The sequence below is a fragment of the Squalius cephalus genome (genome assembly GCF_949319135.1).
Source record: "Squalius cephalus genome assembly, chromosome: 9".
In the NCBI taxonomy this organism is placed as follows: Eukaryota; Metazoa; Chordata; class Actinopteri; order Cypriniformes; family Leuciscidae; genus Squalius; species Squalius cephalus.
The window spans coordinates 38,314,536-38,333,830 of record NC_137130.1 but is presented as its reverse complement, the minus strand read 5'-3'; the positions used below and the strand labels follow the sequence as shown (position 1 = coordinate 38,333,830).

Below are 19,295 nucleotides of genomic sequence, written 5' to 3'. Positions count from 1 at the left end.
AGTAAATATTGATTTCATGTTGTCCTAAGTAATAGTCTTAAAATGGTCTTGCTGCTTTAATAAATAAAAAAAATATTCAGTTATTAAGCTGACTGGCTCTGACCGCAAATACTTTCACAAGCTTTTGGCTCATCTTCTAACATCAACCTCTATCTCTCCCCTCCTCTTCCCTCTTTTCTTCTTTTTTTGAGCTCTCATCCCTCAATTCAATCTCCCAACACCCAGGGAATCCAGATCCCCTCAACACAGCCTGGATCTTCATCCTGAGGGCAGAAATGTGTTTTATAAAACACAAAGAGCCTCTGGCTCCTCTGACTCTCTCCAGGGAAGATGAAGAATGTTTCTCCCTGGTATGTGCAACGCTTTTGCCAAGCTGAGTTTTTCTGTTCTGAAACTCAAACAGCACTGAGGTCACGGCTGCGCTCTCATCCTCCTTTCTTCAAGAGATGTTAAACAGGGACACTGCAGAAAGAAAACGTGCTGATGCTTTGAAAGGTTCACAGCTAGACAACCCTCCGCTCTCGTGCCGTATAATAAGAGAGGACTTTGTCCGGTTGCTCTGATTGGACAGGGACACATTCCATGGATTTTCTGCCTATTTGTTTTGCCTGAGCCTCCTGTCCGGTCCTTAAACACAGACCTCACCCACCCAAGAGCGCTCACCGAAACACACACCCGCGCACTAGCACCTCATGCTAACACTCGGAGAAACACTTCAGTCAGGCTTTTTACTTTGCTTGTTTTCCAAGTATTTGTAATCCAATTGATTCAAATGACATAGTTTAGAGTTTCCAGACAGAAAAGATTATTTTAAAATGCAGAACTGTTACCCAGTCGTAGCAGTGGGCGTCTATTTCCAAGTCTTAAATGTGACACGCCTATCAAAACAGAGTGTTTGAAAGAGAGGCTCATAAAAACAGGATAGAAAGTAGCTTAAACAAATGCTTTAAAATTTAAATAATTAAAATAAAGTAAATTAAATAATGTTATCAAGGTTTTTACATCAAAAAACATCCTAATTTAGAAGCTATAGTTAAATTAGGATGTTTTTTAATGTAAAAAATCTTGTTAACATTATTTAATATAGGCTACTTTATTTTTAATTAGTTATAAGCATTTATTCATCATTGTTGTACTTGGGTTTTGTATTTTTAATTAATTATTTCCATATGATTTTCGTTACATTTTCGTTATTTTCCAGGCATTTATGTGGAACTATATGAGTGACTAATGTTTGTACTCATACCGTAGTAAATGTTATTCTGCATCAGCCTATTAAAGGGACAGTTCACCCAAAAATGAAAATTAGCCCATGATTTCCTCACCCTCAAGCCATCCTCGGTGTATATGACTTTCTTCTTTAAGACAAATACAATCAGAGTTATATTAAAAATGCCCTGGCTCTTCCAAGCTTTATAATGGCAGTGAATGGAGGTCGAGATTTTGAAGCCCAGAAAAGTGCGTCGTCCATCATGAAGCTCCATAGATGACTTTCCATTTCAGTTGAAATCAGGCATGTATGGAGAACATTATGTTTTTAAAATGGGGGGTCTAGGTCTATTTCTATCCCGAGTTTCAAATTTATTAATGGAAAGAATGTGTCTTGAAAGAACTCAGGGAATGTAAATTAATGGTTAATTATTGAGAACCAGCAGAGGCGTCCCGGTTCACACAACACTAATGTACCTTTACATTGTGCTGGAAAGAGCAATTCAAAGCATTTCCGGCGCCTAATCAGACCTCCTCATAACAGCGTTTGTGCCTGGAGAAACATGCTGTTTTTACCCATTAATCAGAAGGAGAATGTTATGAATTCCAGGCACACTTATGATGAAACAGACTCAGATGCACTCAGATATAAGATGAGAGTACACTCCTAACTGTAAAGCTCCTTTATTGGCATCGACGGCTCCATGAAGATCCTTTAACATCCACGGAGTCTTTGCATTCCACGAAAGGTTCTTTAGAGTGGAAAGTGATTCTTTAGATCTTTAAAAACAATGGTCTTTTAAGATGCGTTTAAGTCCATTTTCCCGCTAACTTCCCTCTGTCTCGTTCACTCATCATCATTGGTGGCGTTGCTCGAGCGCCCACTACTGGCGAACCCTGAAATGTGTTTAAATGGAAAGTCTCTAAGCCCTTTCTCACGCAATTATCATTTACAGTTTTTTTCCTTATACACTGGTTTTACACACCATTCTGTAGGCCTGTACACAGGGGCTTTCGCACCGGAGGAGCCTTTTCATGGTTCCTAGAACTATTGGCGGAAGTTCCCGGTTTTCGGCGTGTTCGCACCGCAGGAACTAGGAACGATTTTAGTTCCAGGAACTCCTTTTGGAGGAACTAATTTAGCTACAACTTCAGAGTCGGTCTAAACCAACGCTATAGGAACTACCAGTGACATTACTGTTCGCTGATTGGCCGAACGCACACGAAACACCAGCATCTGCCATTTTAAAATAGCTGTGTAAACACACAGATTATAGCCTATATATTTACTCCAACTCTACGAACATGTAAAACAGTGATGGATGGTCCTCTTAACCGTTACGCTGGGGAGAAAATCCAACGCACCTTTGAGGAGACCAAGAGAAACATGATTATTTCTGCTCAGCAACGCTGGACATCAACCACACGGCATACGCTAATACCTTTTCATTACTATATACTTTCTATGTATAACAGTTCTATCTAACAGCGTATCAGACAGATCGTAAACTAATGAACACAGTGAATATGAGCACTGTGAGCTCAGGCTCTGGCGTTCTCAGCGCCGTCAAAATAAAAGTCACAACATCAAGTGTGTCTTACGTCACTTCAGAGTTCATACTGGCGGTGCGAACGAAACCAGGAAAATGTTCCTAAGGGAACCATTAGTTCTCGGGGGAACACCCTGGTGGCGAGTTCCCATAACTGAGTTCCCATAACTACCCGGAGCGAAAGCCCCTTATGTGTGCTTGGGCTGTTGGAGAAAATATAAAAATTACACAAATGAAAATGATAACAATACAATAAACTATAACAGTGTAAAAAAACAGTCAGCTTAAGGTAGCTACAAGTATTTTGCGATTAAATGTCAGAATGACTCTAATATCAAAGTTGTGTGGGTTGGAGGGAAATTAGGCGCGACTTGCTGTGGCGTCACAATCGTGTTGCATTGTGGTCTATGGATCCGCCTGAAGTGAACATGTTGAAGCCAAACATCTCATTAAAGCCAACCATTCAATCCCTGTCGAAATCGAGGGTTCGAGGGTCTGTCCGGATAATCTTCCCTCGCCCACTTGACGAATGTTGAACACACTTGAAAATGGCGTTGGGGATTCCCCGAGGAGAAGTGTCTATGGGCTCTTCGGGAGACCAAAAATGGTTTGTCTACTCTATGGCATCCCTTAACCTTTATTTTGAATGGCGTAAGACAGTAAGAATCCCTCGGCTGAATTTAGACATGAGTCCAGCCGTGTTGCACCTTTACTGTGATAATGGGTTTTCTTTGTGGGTAGTGAAAAGACTTCAGACACAAACCCCCCAGTGCCTGCAAAGTGCTGGCCGTTCACCCAGAAATTACACAGATGGAGCAAGGTTTCATAAACCCCTGTGTTCAGCTGGGGATTAGACTCACGCGGCCACCATAAAGAAATGAACCCTCTATGACACTGAACCCACTGGAGTGACGCATTGTTAGGCTTTAATGAGATGAAGGGAAACAGATCGATCAGGCATCAGACCTCTGAAGGCTTCGGACACACTGATCTGTGAAATACTCCAAGGAGCTGACCTCTGACCTCTGACACAAAGTCACATGGGCATTCCTCAATTACGCATAATATTTACTGTGAAAGGAGCGACACATCTCAACGGTTACGGGTCATGTGTCGATGTTCATAACAAATGTTTTTCTCTCAAAACTCCAGGCCCGATCCTCAAGACAAATACAGGTTTTATTGTCCACAATAAACCAGTGTCAGGTGATTGTCTCTAGTGGACTGGATCCGATCATGTGTTTTACATTAGTACAGGCCACACTGGAGTCGAAGTTGTGAACGCTACTAAGGAATACTGAGAGACAGTGAAAACAAAACGATGACTGCGATCAGATCTCGACGGTCGATGAACTGACCCGTGGCCCGTCGGGAACTGACTGACTGATCCCTCGCTCTCTCTTCACTGATGTGAGATCAGCTCTTGTTCTCACGCCATATCTGAGAAGATGGAGATGGAGATATTTCCTCTCAATATGATCTTATCGTTGTCTTGACAAAAAACAAACAATGAGATTCACTGAAAAAAGGCTTTCATTCACGTAAAAAATATTATTTAGTATTTATATTTAGGTTACACCAAAACAATTTTTTTTTCTAAATATGTCTAGAATTTTACTTTAAAATGTGATCTGTGAAGCATCATTCATAACAGATAGTCGTATACACTGTTGAAAAGGTCTCAATAGCAGAATACTACAAGCGTAATTGTTTCAGGACACCAAACTGTACCAGTACATGTAAACAGTAGCGCTCAGCGCTCGTCTACTAGGATCTTATTACTTCTTATCCCTCAGAGGTCGGAGATCACGCCGGCGTGATCTGCTCGCTTTTTTCCTTATGAGTTGAATTGAGACCCCAAATACTCTTTTGACTTTGATTTTATAAAACAAGTTTCATACATCAATCGATTCTGTTAAATGTGTATTATTTTTGTGTATACTCACAATAAAAACAAAATGTTGTGCTTTTTGCCAAATAAAGAAAAATAATCACGAAGCGAGTTCTGCCTTCTCTCTGTCCGTGTAGTCCATTCTGAAGTGAGATATGTCTTTATGAAGCTTGAAATCTCCTCTTTTAAATGAAGTAATTTATATAAAAAACAAATGTTTTTAACTCATGTAATCCCTTTGAAAGCAAGGAGAGGTACCGTTTTTCCTTCTGCTTCATTATCTCTAAATGAGCTGCAGCCGCCCCGCCCCCGGCGCGATTCACATGTAAATAGTTTACCTGATCTAGTATGCATCGCATACGCCCCCCGATCAATGCCATAAAAACACAGTTTGTTCATCAGACTACTGATAGTTCATCGCGTTTTGAGTATGACACGCTTCTCCGGTAATAAAGACTCCCTTCAGATGATTCTGGACAGCGAGGAAGAATGCACCTTTTCCTCAGAGGACGAACGGCAGCATTTTGAAGAGCGAATTCCGCCGAGAACACAATTTCGGAGTAAGTTTTACTTAAAAGTCTTTTGTCTTTTATTTTTCGTGTTCGCATTTATGAGGAAAAAACAATATTACGTGACAGTTCTCCATTATGGACGCGAGCGCTCTAAAAAAAGCACTAAAAGACTTTCAAACTTTCACAGAGACCTCAAAACAGAAAGTACAAATCCTTTCTTTAAAACGAATTTCGTTTTGTATCAATTGTATCTTAATTTTAATAATTTTTTCATTAACAAATTTCCTGGATTTAAAGTAAATATAGGCTAGCAATCACAACATAAGGTGCTTGAACTGGAGATCATCATGAACCAGACCGTAGCCTACTCGCCTCACATGTCTAAAAAATGTGAAATATATTTACAGAAAGCTGGTTCTAAACAAAACCATCCAAAACACTAGCCTACTGCGAAGATCGCGAGTCAATAGCCTATCGTCAACTTCATCTTTGCCAGAAGATAAATTTAAATCGCGTGTGTGAATGAATGATGATGTTTTAGCAAACTGTATTGCTACTGAAATGAGTAAAAATCGACTGAAATATGAATACATAGATAAAATGTAGGCCTATAATCTTTTTTTTTTTTTTACAAAGAAAGAGTACACTTGAAATATTGTTGAAATTGTAATTATTGTCGTAATTGTAACCTTTTTAATAAAATAGCAAAACATATGTACAAGATAGATGTAAGCAAAATCTTAAATGGTCAATATACGTCTTCTAAATATATCTTTTGTCCTTGCATTGTGGCTCAGTCAGTTTCACACCTGAATGAATGGCTCATCATTATGCAAAGTGGGTGGGACACTGTAATCTAAGGTGTAAACTACTCCTCCCCCTCGCATATTGGCTTTCCAAGCAAAACCTGTTTTACATCAATTTAAATCAATGTATGGTTTTATGTGAACGATAAAGCAAGACTATTTTCACATAATTTTGAAGAAAAAACACTAGGCGAGGACATCCATTAGTCAAAAGTCTTATTGACACATATTTACTATGTGTTTTGTGGCCTTATTTCAGAATTTTTATTTTTTATTTTTTTCAATAACCATGCATAAACATTATTCTCTCAAAAATGAAAACATGTACATACACATGGCTCACATATTATGGTAGCTCTGTTTGTGCTTTATAGAGTGAATTTACACCTTTGCCATTAATATGTTTATAAGCAACTGAAAAAAGCACAAATGTCAGGGCATGTCAGAACATCTCAAGGGCCCCAAAAACAGCCCAGACCCCAGAGGGTTATGCTCTTCATTACACAGGCAAGTAGTTCTTCAGTTCATGTATCTGTGCAAAAGTTATTGTCATGTATGCAGGAATTATTTTCTGTCCCACAAAAAACTATTTTGTGTCTCATTTGATTGGATGGACAAGCCATCAATCGACACTTATGTAGCTTTGGCACTTTCTAATGGAAAATAATGGTTTCTGCTTTAAACTTGTTTTGTGCAGTTTGACTAAAAGCAAAAAAACATAAAGACACATTTTGTTTAAATAGTATTTTGGCTCGACACCAGAGTATTATTGTAACTGTTGTGTTTCTGTTCAGCCTTGTTAGTCACATGTCTTTTGTTTTCCCGCCACTCATCCGTTGCCATGTCTACCATCATTAGTTCATTATCATCACCTGTGTCTTGTCAATCACCTTCATCTGTGTCACCTGGTTTGTGTTCATCAGTGTCTGTATTTAGTTCCCTCTGTTCAGTCGTCTTGTTCTGTTCTTGTCTATGTACCGTCGTTACCAGTGTGTGTATCACTATCCTGCCATTTTGTATCGCCTGAGTAATATTTGTAAGTAAACACTTTGTATTGGAGCCTTCTGCCTTCCTCGTCTTCTGCCTGCACACACCCTGACAATTATTGTGCAGAACACACACTGACTAGCTTTACTGATTTATTTGGTTGTTTTTAACACATACAGAAAATATGATGCATATTTTAAAAAGACATTATAAAAAAAATTAAAGTCTTTTGAAGAGGACATTCCTGTCTTGATTTAAAGTGAGTAAACTAAATCGATAAACTAAATTAATTTATCTTAAGTGAAAATTCTACTTTCATATAGCCTAGCTAATTTAGCTTTTGCTCATGGTGAATATAAGTTGTAAAACACCAATATAAATATATTATATTGACCTAAGTAACATTTTCTCACATCTAAAGAAAATATATATTGGTCTTTTATAATCAATTTTTACTTTGCAAGTTTGCATGAATGTAAATTTTTAGGAAAATATATATATTTTTATTAATATTAAATAAAAAAATATATAATTTGAGAATTTTTATGTTTTTGATTTGTTCTCCAGCATGATTTGTCCAGTGTTGGAGCTGCTGGGTGAGGTTAGTTCTGTGCTGCTCGGCTCAGACCGCTCGAGGCTGTGATTGGTGTGTTCGGCGGGCCAATCAGAGGACAGCGTGTGGCTTCTGCATGCAGACAGACGGAGGCATCGAGGGATCCTGGACAGTGGACATCACTGCTGTCTGAGATCAAACACTCGTTTCCTCGTGGCAGAACCACTGACGCAAACACACACTATCTGAGAAACAGCATTCATGCAGAGCTTTAGTGTTAGCCATGCACAATCAATACACACCTGTCACATTTAATACACACCTGTCACATTTAAGAGTGACCGCTTATGCTTTTTTCCATGATTATCTTTCTGTAGTGTGTAATGTTGCTGTTTGAGGATGAAAAAGTCACTCCGGCGGGAGTTCTTCTCTATATCAGTGTCAGTGTTTCTGAACTCCTGAAACGCCTCCACTGTAGTCTTGAGTTTCTTCCGGGAATGAACACGTCACAATATTCCTCATTTAAATATTCATGCGCAGAATAAAGGGGCGGGCCTGGTTGAGTTAGTTAGTAGTGTGTTAAACTGGTGGTTATGGAAAGGGGCGGGACATTTCCCAAACACACTCGAAGCGCTCGACCAATCACAACACACTGATCCAGCCGACCAATCAGAGCACAGTGATCCAGCCGACCAACCAACCAGTGTTGAGTCGGTGAAATATGACCCGGACATGTTTTCATGAGATTCACCCTAAAAGACTCTTAAATCTTTGGGTGTGAAGCTTTACAGATGAAAAGCCACCCATCCTTATTCTGCACATACTCTCACTCTCTGCTTTGGGATCTTGGCAAAAACAATGAGCTTAACATGTTTTATGTAGTCTTGGGATCAAAGGAATTGATGATAAAACACTTGTTCAGTCTCACCACAGACAGCAGCAGTTAGCCGAGAGAGCAGAGGATCCTGGGAGTCAAATTAAAAATGTGCACTAGCAATCTGCCTATGGGCTTTCAATCACACACATGGACTCCTGCCAGCAATAAATCAATTCACTACAAAACACACCGCCTCAGTCCTTCTTCAAGAGCCTGAACGCACTACACACCTCCTGAGAGAGCGCACACAACGCCAGCCAGAGAATATCTGTTAAAGAGATGAATGACACACACACACACACACACACACACACACACACACACACACACACAGCTCTGTACCAAAGCCTAGAGAAATTATGATATGCTTTATTGTATTCAATAATGCACAATGCTGATGAAAAAACAGTGCCACCCATCTCGTTACCAAAACTGTTTTAGTTGTGAACTAAGTTCTGCAAAAGTTGTGATAACTTGAAAAGTGCAGATTTAAACCTAAATATAACGTTTCACAAATGAACGGTCTCGTTTAGGGATAGTTGTGCTACAGTTGAGCAGGGAAGAGGCGAGGAAGACAGCGACAATAAAACAGGGAACAGCTTTACAAACACAAGTGAAGACAACTAGCCTATCTTTACAACGTTACCAAAAAGTTCTGTGGTGAACTACTCTAGATGGCGCAGGCTGATCGGTCCTTAACTCAATCTGCTTGCAGTCGCATCATTCTCTATAGGGCGCAGCTGATTGGTTCCTGCTGTATCAGTAGCCAATGAGATCACTGCTCAACCTTCATTGGCTGATGCAGTCGCAGGACTCTTTCAGAAACCCTCCTCCTTCCCCACCCAGCTCCACCTGTATAGAGCTGCTATAGCGTAACAGATCTATTCCTCCAAGACCAAACACACCAACACTGTCATATCCATTACCAGACCAAACACTCAGAGAGCTGTCATGACAGAAACAGGTTCAACGTTACGTTACATTATCAGCTTGGAGAATATGATAATTTGACTAAAAACACTAGAGACTGGAAATGTAAAGGACAATTCTGCTACGAGTCCAGGCGAGACGTCCACGTTCAGGAAAAAGGTGGATAGGAACAGAAAATATGCTTCAAAATAAAAGTCCTTGAACACAAAACTGGGGGTTCATGACAAGCTGCATGTAATTAAGTATAATTTACTGTTATTAATATAGTGTTGTAACATATGTAACAAGGACAGTAAAATAAAGTGGTTACATTTTTACTGTAACTTACATACTTTATTTGAATATGTCCGTGTTACAGTGTAATTATACATTGGAGTACTGGGTAATATTAATTAACAACATGTACTTACTATAAGGTTAGGATTTGGTTGAGGGTTAGTTGCATGTAATTATGCATAAATTACTTATATTAATATGGTAAGTAGTACATGTAACATATGTAACAAGGTCACTGTAAAATAAACTGTTACTAATAAAGTGTTAATGTTTTTTCTTTATTAGACTTTTTTCTTGTAGGTGTGCTTTACTTTGATGTTACATAATAGCAACCAAAATGCAACGTGATGAAATGTTGTAATACTGTTTTAGACTTAGTGTGTTCACATTTACTTTGTACGGTGGAATTTGAAGGCCTCAAAATGCAGTGATTCCTCATCACATGAATTTTGCATCAGATTCATAAGTTTTGCTAATGTGGTCGCGACTCATTAGAGTTAAAAATGAGGATTTAACCCAATCATTTTGTGATATTTCATATGCCTACAAGAGTAAAAGCTTAGCAACATGCTAACAAAATGATTTGCAACTGAACAATTACAAGAATTCATCGATTGTCTTGTGTGCGTCACTTTTCAGCGAGTTCATTTAGTGGAACAGACCTATAATTTATGCAAAGAGCTGCAAATAATGTGAAACCCTGAAAACCAGTAATAAACCCACAATATCCATTTGGTAACTGTCCAAAATAAAAGGTTTTTAGAAAGCGATCAGAGCCCTTCAGAAAGCGCCGAGTGACTCCATTAGCCCGAGCGGTGGACTGTGCTAAGAGAAACATCGCTAAATAAAACATGACTAGCCCAAAAATACAAAAAGAAGAGCGAGTGTGATATGTTGAGATGTGATGTGGTGGGCGTATAGCGCAAGTCAAATAAACCCAAAGCAGCCGTAACGTTTGCTTTCACAGAGTGCGGTTCATAAATGAATGATATTTCATCTTATAGCGTGAAACGAATAGAAGTTAGGCAAAAAATAAACATCAGAGAGAGAAACCCATGGCGTCTGTGAGCTAGCATGGCATGCGGTGGGGCGGGGGAGCGCTTGAAAGAGAAGAGACCGTTTTAACAAACAGAACACGGCCCATAAAACACACACACACACACACACACACACACACACACCTATACGACTGCACAGCAACACTCTGCAGTCCTCCCATGCTTTCAGGCACAAGCTTAAAAATGCATGACCGCCTCAGAAAGTGTATTCTCCGAGTCAGAGGACGAACACTCGCCAAATGTAAGAAACCTTTTCATTTAATGAGTCAATTAAACAAACAATTTGGGATTTTTGTTTGAGCATGTTTTAGTGTGGTTATCAATCATTTTCTCCCATTAAAACAGTGAAACGTTCACTTTTAAACACATAAACATGCATCAGTGTGTCAAAGTTCCAACACTGCATTAGAAAACGAGCTTCCATCATACAGCTGAAAGATAATGCTAGAGCTTCCTTATATATCATCTTCCAAGCATCAGTCAACAGCTTTACTGGCAGAAATCTGAGATATTGAGTCACACTTTACAAGCTGATCTCAATCGTTCATATGCAACTAGCCATATATCCATTAATATTAATCTTAGGTCATTTGCGAATGTTTTTTTTTGTTTGCTCGTGTTGGGTCACAGTGAATTAACCAATGTTAACAGATCAAACTTTTGATTGTAGAAATGTATTAGCAAATGTTGAAATAATAACTATGATTCATAAGGGCTGTAGAAGTATTGTTCATGTTTGCTTCACGTTAACAGAGGAGACCTTATTGTAAAGTGTTTCTAACTTCTGAATGGTACACACACAGTGACAATCACAGGAATCTTGCCAAACTATTCCAAGAATTATTCCTGACCTTTTCATCCCTAACCAGTAATCAGACTGGGAGACAGGGAAGAGTTTCCCTCAAGCGCACTGCCAACCGAAAACTTGGGATTTAGGAACCAAACGTCTTCTTCAAAACAATATTATGAGTTTTACTTCCCACAGCAATAACAGACCACTGTAAACTAATATTCTTTGAAGTTGTAAATAAAACAAAGACTATTGGAGTATGTTTTACAAAATAAATACCAGTTTTTCGGCTTGTTACTTGCTGTCTTTGTAAGTTTTTGTGAAATTTAATAGCAATTTTGTCATGAAAGTAAATCCTTCACCCGTTATTTTCCCGTGTGCACTCCTGAGTTCTCTCTGCTTGAACCCTAGACTTTATGCCATCCCGTTCTCAGGATAGTGTGATTTTACACGTCTTAATTCAGCCTCACGATTTGCCCGAGGAAACCTCCAGACAAACTCTTATTTCTATCTCGGCCTTGTGTTAATGATAGACCGCAGAAACCCCCTCAGACACAGGAGGAACACACATCCAGAGCCGTGATTAGAGAGCCCATATTATCTCTTTAAGTCTTGATGTTGTTAATCTCTACTAGAACAGGTTTTCCTGCTTGAATGTTGATTATTTTCCCCATATTCTCCATTGTTGCGGCTCCTCTCTTCCCAGTCTGTTAGTAACGCTCTGTTTAGTTCCTGTCTCTATGACGCCCCTCCTTCTGAAAAGCACACTGTGCTCTGATTGGTCGGCTGGAGCAGTGTGTTGTGATTGGTCGAGAGCTTCGAGTGTGTTTGGGAAATGTCCCGCCCCTTTCCATAACCGCCAGTTTAACACACTACTAACTAACTCAACCAGGCCCCGCCCCTTTATTCTGCACATGAATTATTATAATGAGGAATATTCGTTCCCGGAAGAAACTCAAGACTACAATGGAGGCGTTTCAGGAGTTCAGAAGCTTAAATGAAGAGTTAGTTTTTGCTCATATAACAGTGTGAACGGCACAAAACACACGGAAGCTGATCTTTCCGGGTCTGATTTGGGACACTTCCACATGTGGTAGTAAATCAGATACAGGCCTGATGTTCTGCAAACGCGACTGAATCATGTGACTTTTACATCACTCTACAATAGAGCAACATTCGTCTCAATTCTGCACTTCTTTGGTCACTCTTAATTCTCACTCAGTGGTGTGTGTGTGTGTGTGTGTGTGTGTGTGTTCCTGAAGAAACATCCTCAGTACAGCTGGACAGAGAGAACTTTGGTCAGACCACAGATATGGCAACAAGATGGGAATGTGACTTTGACGTTGTTGACCATGGACAAAGAAAGACTAACCAGCAATAACAACGTTATATATAGACAAGGAGCGAAATGTTTCCAGGAAAAAAAGAAAAAAGTTTCACCATTTGGCCTCATGCTGTTCAGTAGCTAGTGTGTCGATGATCTATAACAGTGGCAGCAGAGCTTCTGCTGCTCAGAAACGTTGCTGGATTACAGTAAATGAAAAAGTGAGATAAAAGATTCTCTAAAGCGTTCAGCCTCAGATGAGTCGAACTGTTGACCAAACTAACACTGTGACCGCAACCGATCCTGTACACACACACATCTCCAGCAGAGAGAGAGGGACCAGCGATGGACAAACCCTGACCCGTGATCCTCATCACATGACTGTTGTCAGGCTAGACTGCATCGTCCAGACACTGAGCGATCCTGTCCGGGTAATGTGTTTCTGAGCGGAGAGGGTCGAGCGATGGAGAGATGAGAGAATGACGGATCTGGACGAGCAGGGTCTCGCCGCAGGAGTTAATACACATGATGTATCTTCTTGCACTCGTTCACGCCCCATCTCTCCAGTGCTGATCCGTATCGAGGTCAACAGCTCCACACTCAGAGACTAATCATGAGGAGAGCTGGACACGCAGCAGAAGATCTCCAGAGCAACACACGCCAGCAGAGCACGATCATCTCAGGGGCTGTCAAGTCAAGTCACCTCTATAATATGTAAGGGATAATCCACGGCTAGCCATGCATTAAAGAATTTTAATGCACGACGTAGAGGCGAAGAACCACCGGACGCGAAGCGGAGGGTGGTTGCCTCTACGAAGTGCATTAAAATTCTTTAATGCATGGCTAGCCGTGGATTATCCCGCTTATACCTTGGTTATTTGCCAAGTTAAAAATAAGTTAAAGCTGTAACTGATGTTTACAGTGTAATTTTTTAACAGACGTGTAAAAATGACGGTTATTTCTTAAGTTTAGGCTCGTCAGTTCTTGCACTCCGTCCGCTTTAAATAAAGTAGAGCCATCGGATTGCTTTTATTTGAATGAATTCACATTTATTTAAATTCATTATTAAAAGAGAGAGACAGAGAACTGAAGGAGAAGGAACAGAGAGAGAGAGAGAGAGAGAGAGATGCGTGCACGAGTTAACGTTACATGTGTGCGTCGATCTCTTCTTTAAAGTCTAGCAGCTACAGTCCCCTCGTTGCTTAAGCCTACCTAAACGTTTTCATATGCGTCTCTCACTCTGCTTGCAAGTGTATCTGTGTTACTATGGTTACCAATGTAGCGGATTAATTTCGAACTGTAATCAAACTGACTGGAACTACCTGTGCATTAAACGGTTTTACTGCACACCTTCCAGCCAATCAGAATCGAGTATTTAAACAGCCCATGGTATAAAGTGCTTTATACAACACAGATTGAAACAGAGATGCAATTGTTTCTGTAATATCATATATTTAAAGTCTGTACTTCAGATTTCACTGAAAGAGCTGTCTTGAAATCACACCTGTCTCTGGGACAGACTCTGGGAAACACTTGTCAGGGGAGCGTCGTGTATTTTTAGCCAATCAGAAACTACAGAAAAATTGCACACTCAGAGTGGTTCTGGAATGGCACACAGGGTGTATCGCACAGCACTGCAATTACAATCTCATTTAGCAATACCCATACATACTTAACATTCTCACATATCAAAGCGTAACTGAAAGAAAAGGAAAAAGACAAACTCCAGCAACTGGTCTACAGTAAGAGACTATAGAGTGAGTATAGAGTGAGTATAGAGCGCATGAGTGCCCGAACACTTCCTCACTGGGGTTCTCCATCCATTTCTCCCACAGGGATTTAGAAAAGTCTTTGGTGAAGCATTATAAGCAGAGCTTGACATTAACACCCGTCAGCACACCAAATGTGTGTGTGTGTGTGTGTGTGTGTGTGTGTGTGTGTGTGTGTGTGTGTGTGTGTGTGTGTGTGTGTGTGTTTCAGCAGTGGCGTGTACAGTCACTCCTACTAGACACTTTGGCGGGTTGAATTTTATATACGTTTTTCAATTGTAGTCTTTTAAAAAGGCATCTGACATAATAAACTAAGTGTCATCAGCCGTAGTGTTGTCAAAAATATAGATTTTTCGATACTAATACTCAAAACGTTCCAATATTTAATCTCTCTCTCTCTCTCTCTCTCTCTCTCTCTCTCTCTCGTTACACACAAACTCCTCACTCACTCGATTGATCGATTCATTTACTCCAGATGAATATTGATGCTGTTACAGGGCTTGAATTTCCACAGATGTTGTGCTCACACCCAAAGTGCGGCACATGAAGCCTCCTCTCAGGACTACACTGAGTCATTTTTTGCTGCTTATTGCTCTTAAACAGTCAAACACACACAAAATAATGTCAAAACGCCGGTCTTGGTGACATAAACACACTCAGTTCTGTTTTAAGTGAATGTAAACGGCTGAGAAAGAAAACGCATGAGTAACAGTATAATGGGTCAGTGCGTCAGGTCTTAAAGTGACAGCAGCCTAATAATCCTGCTGACAAAGTATGAGATAATATTAAACATATCTACAGGTGCTGGTCATAAAATTAGAATATCATCAAAAAGTTCGATTTATTTCAAGAATTCAACTTAACAGGTGAAACTAATATATTATATAGACTCATTACATGCAAAGTGAGATATTTCAAGCCTTTATTTGTTATAATTTTGATGATTATGGCTTACAGCTTATGAAACCCAGGAAATCAAAATCCCAGAAAATTAGAATATTACATGAAATCACACAGTAATTACACAGTGATACCATGGTCACTGAACCAGGTTTTGGTTCTTTTGGCAGTGTGGGCCGGTGCAAATCCTGCTGGAGAATGAAGTCAGCATCTCCATAAAGCTTGTCTGCTGAAGGAAGCATGAAGTGCTCTGAAAATGTCCTGGTAGACGGCTGCGTTGAGTGGACAGCACAGTGGACCAACACCAGCCGATGACATGGCTCCCCAAACCAACACAGACTGTGGAAACTTCACACTGGACTTCAAGCGTCTTGGATTGTGTGCCTCTCCATTCTTCCTCCAGACTCTGGGACCTTGGTTTCCAAATGAGATGCAAAATTTGCTCTCATCAGAAAAGAGGACTTTGGTCCACTGTGCTTTATTAAATCCAGCCAGCCATCTACCAGGACATTTCCAGAGCACTTCATGCTTCCTTCATTTTCCAGCAGGATTTGCACCTGCCCACACTGCCAAAAGAACCAAAACCTGGTTCAATGACCATGAGATCACTGTGTAATTACTGTGTGATTTCATGTAATATTCTAATTTTCTGGGATTTTGATTTCGTGGGTTTCATAAACTGTAAGCCATAATCATCAAAATTATAACAAATAAAGGCTTGAAATATCTCACTTTGCATGTAATGAGTCTATATAATATATTAGTTTCACCTGTTAAGTTGAATTCTTGAAATAAATCAACTTTTTGATGATATTCTAATTTTATGACCAGCACCTGTATATGGCAGTTTTCCCCCATGGTCTCGATGGCAGAACTGTGGCCAGTGGAAACGCTGAGTGGCGAGTACCTGTGGAAAACCACAGTATCTGATGTGCAAACAGGCCTGTGTTAAAGCCCTGCTGCCTAGTGATGTAGTACTCGAGTCCGGTCTCGAGACCGATTTCTGCTTTCTCGGACTCGACTCGGACTTGTTCTTACAAAGACTCGGTCTTGACTCGGACTCGACCCTTCAAAGACTCGGTCTTGACTCGGACTCGGCATAGGCGGTCTCGTCCCATCACTAGTCCACTAGAATACATACCACTAGAAAATTTTAATTGACTGTTTGCAAAGACCCGCCCCCCTTAGTTACTGTCGCTATGTCCGACAAGCTACACCGTTCTCACGCCACACCATGTTCTCACGCAGTGAAAAATACATCGCGGGGCAGAGAGGAGACTGACAACACGCTGACAGACAGGACAGACCAGGTTACTTTTCGGTTACTTTTGATATTAAACATATTAAACAAAGTCTCGCCTTTCAAATTTGTTCATTTTTTAAAAGAAATTTAAACAATAAATACCGTTTTGTGGCTCTTAAATGTGTAGTGACAGATCGCTGTAGAGCATCAGTTAAAGCTGCTCGTGAACCGATCATCTCTTCCTTCTAGTTAATTTATAGCCTCAAATAAACATGAACAAACATAAGAAGCAATGTTGTTTTAACCACGGAAAGGCGTCAGTACACTCCGTGTTTCAAGTTCAAATCCTCCCATGTTAACCAACGGACTCGGTCTCGACTCGGACTCGACCCTTCAAAGACTCGGTCTTGACTCGGACTCGACTGAATTTGAAAACCAACGGACTCGGTCTCGACTCGGACTCGACCCTTCAAAGACTCGGTCTTGACTCGGACTCGGCATAGGCGGTCTCGTCCCCATCACTACTGCTGCCAATACACTGCGAAACATCTCAGTTAAACACGTGAATGATTTACACTGAAGCTATTCATACGCCTGAGCATCAGCCGTCCCTTGAGACACACACATCTATTATAGCTGAGCTTAGCTAACAATGCAGAGCAGTTTGACATGCATCCTTCATCACAGTCATTACCAGCACATCAATGCTCAAAGCACTGGAGAGAGAGTCCTGAACTGGTTCCTGTGGTTAGCCCGGAGTAACACTGGAGCAGTGTCCTGAAGCCAACATGATGCTGGATCCTCCACGGGTGCAGCACATCCCAAACTCTCCTTCCACTGCTTTCTGCTCAAGACTAAAGGAATGGACGTTTTTGTTACTGACGCCTTACTTCAAGTTTACTCAGAGGGGACATATGATGAAAGTCTGACTGTCCCGTGTTTCAGTGCTATAATCGGGTCTCCAGTGCTTCTACCAACCCAGAAAACATGAACAGTGAAACAGTGAACAGTGTTTTGTTAAGCCTTTCTCTGCAAACACGTCATTAAATAAGCCGATCAGATTTCACTCCCTTTCTGACGTAGGAAGAGGATCTTATTATAATATCACCGTCATTAATCTGCACGTTTACACACACCAGCCGACATTTGCTTTCTCAAGCGACAGTGACCAGTTCCAGCGCAGTGGCAAAAGATCCAGCAAAGCCTGAAAGTGTTCTGTGGTTGAGCACAGACGAGCACTGAACACTATTGACCAGAACATGTCACCGCTGTCTTATAAAGACCAACTTGTGGAAAAGTTAAACATGATGATGAGATGAATCAGTGTAACTCCACTACATCCATGTCTCCACTAAGCGTTCAGAAACGTGTGTGTGTCTAAAGTGAACCTCTGAGTCTCTGTAAAGCTGCTCTCGCTACTGGTTACTCTGAGACTCTGGATGAGTGAGATTGGTGTGTGTTGTTATTGCTGGAGTTCTGAAGCTCGTGTAAAGGCTCCGCCCTCTTCTGAACGGAGGCGGAGCAACAGCTCATTTGCATTTAAAGGGACACACACACAAATGGTGCGTTTTTGCTCACACCCAAAAAGGGGCAAATTTGACAAGCTATAATAAATGATCCGGGGGATTTTGAGCTGAAATTTCACACACACATTCTGGGGACACCAGAGATTTATATTATATCTTGTGAAAAGCGGCATCATATGTCACCTTTAAGTCTTACAAAAGCCGGCAGTGTGAATCATTGGGTCTAGTGGTGACGTCTGTGAATAAAGGGATGAAGGAAAACAATGGCTATCAGACGGCGTGCAGGACAGGAAGTGATGCACACGCAAACAGGAAGTGGACAGGGGCTGTTTTCTGCCATCCCGCTGCGCTCTTTGTGTTGTTCACTATACAAAAACAAGACTTTTCCACAAGTAAAGCAGTGCTGGGGGTTTGAGGTGTTGTGGTGTTCAGCGTGACACAGAAGAGCTGCTGCTATTTCAGGTTTGTGAAACTTCCCTGCTGAGAAACTAGGCCCGTCCCACAGCGAATCACACCAGATACGGGTCAGAACTCGCAGCTTCTGGCCGCGCTGATCTACACTAACATCCGAAAGTTTGGGGGCAGTGAGATCTGTTAATGTGGCTGCATTTACTTGATCATAAATACAGTAAAAACAGTCAAATATTATTAGAGTGTAAATCATCTGTTCTCTATGTGAATATATAGTAAAGTGTAGTTTATTCCTGTGATCAAAGCTGAATGTTCAGCATCATTACTCCAGTCTTCAGTGTCACATGATCCTTCAGAAATCACTCTAATATGATGATCTGATGCTCAAGAAACATTTATGATTATCATCAGTGTTGAAAACAGTCGTGCTGCTTCATATTCCTGAGGAAACCGTGATTCACTTCCAGGATTCTACGAAAGTTCAGCATTTATTTGAAATAGAAATCCTTTGTAACATTATAACCGTATGTCACTTTTGATCAAGTTAGTGCATCCCTGATAAATACAAATATTAGTTTCTTTTAGAAAAATGATGAAATCTTAGTGTATATTCCCACAATTCACATTCAGATCCTGTGAATCACTCAGATATTATGTTACGGCTCTACAATAATACTCAGCAG

At 40.5% G+C, this 19,295-nt stretch overlaps 1 protein-coding gene across 6 annotated transcripts in view; it reads right to left on the bottom strand.

Annotated features, from left to right (window-relative positions):
• Positions 1-19,295, bottom strand: part of dip2a (disco-interacting protein 2 homolog A) — a 185,138-nt gene that overhangs the window by 164,404 nt on the left and 1,439 nt on the right. The gene's annotated exons all lie outside the window — the stretch shown is intronic.